General features: G+C 39.4%; 1 pseudogene; it reads left to right on the forward strand.

Moving 5' to 3' along the window:
- Window positions 1-268: 268 nt before the first annotated feature.
- On the forward strand, window positions 269-3,295 carry LOC117705718 (protein SET-like; annotated as a pseudogene).
- Window positions 3,296-5,184: the final 1,889 nt, after the last annotated feature.

Consider the following 5,184-nt stretch of genomic DNA (forward strand, 5'->3'; position numbering starts at 1 on the left):
GCAAATTTATCCAGGTGTCATAGATAGCGATTATGAGGGAGAAATTAAGATCATGGCTGCTTCCCCCCAGGGCATTATAACTGTGCCTGCTGACAAAAGAATTGCTCAACTTGTTTTGGTTCCATTGCATCCACTTCCTTCCAAATGTGTTAAGAATGAGAGAGGACAGGATTGCTTTGGTTCTTCTGATGTGTATTGGGTTCAATCTATTACTAGCAAGAGACCTAATCTTAAGTTAATAATTGAAGGAAAAAGTTTTGAAGGACTGATGGACACAGGAGCTGATGTAACGATTGTAAGAGGACAAGAGTGGCCTTCAGCTTGGCCTTTGTCTGATACTCTCACTCACCTTCAGGGAATTGGTTATGCCAATAATGCAAAATGGAGTTCTAAAGTTTTAAACTTCTATTGGAGAGATGAAGAGGGCAATTCAGGACAAATTCAGCCCTATGTGATGCCAAATTTGTCTATCACCCTCTGGGGAAGAGATCTTTTGTCACAGATGGGAATTATGATGTGTAGTCCTAATGAAGTCGTGACAAAACAAATATTTAAACGAGGATTTTTGCCTGGCCAAGGACTAGGAAAATAAGGGCAAGGCATTAAAACTTTTGAAGCACCTGAGCCTCATTCTGAAACTAGAGGTTTGGGGTATTTTCCATAATGGCCACTGTCTTGCCTGTATCCCATGCTGATAAAATCCAATGGCTTAATAATGTCCCAGTGTGGGTTGATCAGTGGTCTTTGTCTAAAGAAAAAATAGAAGCTGCTTCATTGCTTGTGCAGGAGCAATTAGAGGCAGGACATATAGTAGAATCTCAGTCACCTTGGAACACTCCAATATTTGTTATAAAGAAAAAAATCTGGAAAATGGTGATTGTTACAAGATTTAAGAAATTTTAATGAAACTATGGTACCTATGGGAGCTCTACAATCTGGGCTTCCATCTCCAGTAGCCATTCCTAAAGGGTGTTATAAAATAATAGTAGATTTGAAAGATTGTCTTTTTCACCATTCTCTTGCATCTTCAGGATTGCAAAAGATTTGCTTTCAGTGTTCCTTCTGTTAATTTTAAAGAGCCGATGAAAAGGTATCTATGGGTAGTTCTGCCTCAGGGCATGGCTAATAGTCCTACATTATGTCAAAAATTTGTAGCACAAGCTATTGAGCCTATAAGACGGCAATAGCCAATGATGTACATCTGTCATTACACAGATGGTATTCTTTTAGGAGGGAAAGATCCTCAGGATTTGCTTTTATGTTACAAAGATATATAATAGGCATTAGCTGATAAAGGATTGCAAATAGCTCCTGAAAAGGTACAAACTCAAGAGCCTTATTATTTAGGCTTTAGGCTTACAGATCAAGCTGCTTGTCCCCAGAAGATAATTATCTGCAGGGACAGTTTAAAAACTTTAAATGCTTTCCAAAAGTTGTTAGGTGTTATCAATTGGCTTTGTCCCTATTTAAAGTTTACGACAGGGGAATTGAAACCTTTATTTGATATTCTCAAGGGGAGTGCTGATCCTACTTCTCCTCGATACTAAAACACACGATTATTGGCATTACAACAAGTAGAAAGAGCCATTGAGGAACAATTTGTCACTTACATAGATTATTCCTTACCTTTACATTTGTTAATTTTTAATACAACTTATACGCCAGTTTATGTTGCTTTTAACCTTTGAACCTTGTATTTTAAGCAGGTTGATTACTCTCCTACAGGATTGCTTTCAGCAAGCTCAGCTACTTCCTCCTGGCAGTTACACATCTCTGTGAAGAATTGCTGCTAGTGCACACCCACAGGTTCCTTGGTCTGAATGTGGTCTGGGTCTAAAGAATGTGCCAATGATGGCCAGTTAGTCAATGATGGGTAAGAGTGTTTTGATCTTCTATAAACCTAAGACAGAGGCATACATCAATATGCTATGTATGTTTTCCTCAATGACGAGTAATTATAGGAGTAATTTTGAGCTCCTATAAACCTAAGGCAGAGGCATGCATCAATATGCTATGTATGTTTTTCTCAATGACGGGTAATATAGGAGTAATATAAATGCTGACCTAAGCCAGGCATGGTCTCCTGGCCACTTGAGACCCTAGACAGGATGAAATATTGTGCCTCGTCCAGGTATTGGCACTGCCATCCTAAAAAATTAAGGGGGGAACCATGCCCTTCCCCCAGCCTGCCAGCCTGCCAGCCTGAGCAGGCCCAAGGCTGTTTACCATAAGAGACCATATAACAATAGGACCTGAGAAGCTCTGCAGGCCTTGGAGACTTTCAGTCTACCACAGGAGCTGAGTTGAATAGCTTGCTTGAAACACCTCTGGCCTATGATTAAGGATACATACCCCTCATCCATGCTGCTGGGCTGAAGTGCCAAAGAAACTCTTCTTGTGGGGGTGGGGTTTTCCCCTTTTTATCTGATGGTCAAGCAATAAACCTTGAACCTCCATCAGAGAACTTTGTCCTGGCTCCATCTCTTCCTGCCCTTCTGTGCCTTCTTCTATCCCTAGCCTCTCTTGCAGGTGAACCTGGTTTGACTGTGGCTGCTGGCAGCTACAAGTGATGAAATTTTGAAAGCAGAACAAAAATATAACAAACTTCTCCAGCCATTCTTTGAGAATAGGTCAGTGTTGATTGCCAAAATTCCAAATTTGGGGATAAGAACATTTGACAACTATCCACAAGTTGAGAAAGATGTGGAGGCTCTGCAGTATTTGACCAGAGTTGATGTGGCAAAATTTGAAGACATTAAATAAGGCCACAGAATAGATTTGTATTTTGATGAAAATCCTTACTTTGAAAATAAAATCTTCTCCAAAGAATTTTATCTGAATGAGAGTGGTGATCAATTTTCAAAGTCCACAGAAATCAAATGGAAATCTCAATAGAATCTGACAAAATGCTCAAGTCAAATTCCTAATAAGGCCAGCAGAAAGGTGCAGCACAAAGAGCCAGAGTGCTCCTTCTCCTGGTTTACTGGCCATTTTGGTGCAGGTGCAGATGAGTTAGGAGACATCTTCAAAGATGACATTTGGCTAAATTCCTTGCAGTACTATTTGGTTCACATATGGATGATGAAGAAAGAGAGGCAGAAGAAGGAGAGGCTGAAGGAAACAAAGAGGAGGAGGAGGAGGAGGAGGAGGAGGAGGAGGAGGAGGAGGAGGAGGAGGAGGAGGAGGAGGAAAGGTCTAAAGATATAGATGAAGAAGGGGATGAGGATGAAGGGACAGAAGATGAGATGATGATGAAGTTATGGAAGGAGAGGAGGATGAAGGTGAGGTTGATTAGCACAGAAGACTGAAGGATTCTAACCTTCTTTTTAATTTTCTTTTTCTCTAGACCCTGGGATCAAGTTGCAGTGATTCCAGTCAGTCCTGTCCCTCTTTTTCTCAGTCTCCCTGTTCTTGAGGTGTCTCAATATCATGACTCTCAACTTATATGGGGGGGGGGCATATCTTGAACAAAACAAAACAAGAAAAGAATCTCCACATTTTTGTTCCAAAATCATTTTTATCCTTTCTTGTCTCAAAAACTGTGGATTCAAAACTGCCACCATGCTGTGTGAAAAATGAAAAGCCCTCCAGTTCCCTTGGCTCTGCTGGAGACTGGAGTATGATAGGGCTCTATGTAGTAGTGTAGAGAATTCTAGCGTTTTTCTTTTCTCTGTTTATCAGGCTTAAAGATTACATTGTATCTCTTAATGAATATATACAGTTACCATTTACCAATATGTATTTGACTACTTTTTGTTCTTTAATAAAAAGAAAAAGGAAATTAAAAAGGAGGTATAGACAGTCAACAAGAGTATGTTTGAGGTGTCTGGAGGTTCTGAGACCTGCTGCATGGATTTGGTGGGGACAGAGTGACATGGTTCTTGCCTCTGGGAGAGGGCCCTGGTGTGAGCCTCAGTGAGTGTCTATGGATGATGTGGGCTGCGGGTGTAAGTCTTGTTTGTATAACAATGTACATATTTCACATTCCTCTGAAAAATGTCCTCCCTGTTGACTCCATGAGAATTAGGAACAGCATTTAAGTTCAGGAGTTGAGGGTGTGGCTATGTTTCAACAAAATAGTAAATGCTGGGAACTTCAAAACAATCCTTAAGGCTGTGGGAAATAACTCTAAATACATGAGTTTGAATACTATATATATATATATATATATATATATATATATATATATATATATAATGCAAAATATAAGCATATAAAGATGCAATATGAGTTATGAGGGGCTTGATTAATCTAAAGGAACAAAGGCAGCTACACTATGAGCCAGCTTGTCAGAAAGATGCAAATGCAGGAAGTTCCTAGATTCAGGCTCAGTCTAGAAGACAGTAAGGTTATGACCAAGTGTGATAGAAATGGTAATTTCAGAATGATGTCTGCTTAACAAAAACAGACAGACCTCTGAATTCTTTTGCAATCTTCAAAATAAAATGTGTGCTTGATGTCTTTTAAGAATCAAAGGGCTGGAGTCACAGGATGCTGATTCATAAAATAATCAAAAGGAAACCTGGAGTATATGACTGAATTGATATGTAAAATAAAAGACTGAACCTGTGCTCGGCAGCAGATGAGCTATCCAGAGAATTATTTAGAGTCAAAAGATAGAACTGCTTGGAGAAACACACACACACACACACACACACACACACACACACACACACATGCAAGTAGGACATGAACAAAGAGATCTCTTAGTATAGAAAGCAGAACACTCGTTCCATAATGTGACTTCTACTCCTTCTTTTTGTCACTCTCAGACAGCCCTTCTCTCAGAATCCCTCTCCAAGGGGCATTGGGGAGTTTAGTGGACATTTTGACAGCAATATTTCTCCTTTGGTATGTTTAATTTTGATGATTAACAGACATTCTTGAGGTTTAAGGTGACACTTTTAAAATAAAATTTTCTCCTGATAATGACTTGAGCCCTGCTACTCAATGGAAGAATCAATAGAACCTGTACTACTCCATGAATAAGCAAACTGTCACCAAAATCTGTCTAGATGGGTAGTGTGTAACATCTAAACTGGACTTTACTTAGTAACTACACCACTGTATAGTTCAGTAATCTTGCTCCAACAAAGGAATGTCAAGATTAAAAAAAAATCAGAAAATGGAAAATTTTCCCATGTTCAGGAATTAGTAGGATTAACATAGTAAAAATGGCCATCT

Source organism: Arvicanthis niloticus, chromosome 3 (genome assembly GCF_011762505.2).
Source record: "Arvicanthis niloticus isolate mArvNil1 chromosome 3, mArvNil1.pat.X, whole genome shotgun sequence".
In the NCBI taxonomy this organism is placed as follows: domain Eukaryota; kingdom Metazoa; phylum Chordata; class Mammalia; order Rodentia; family Muridae; genus Arvicanthis; species Arvicanthis niloticus.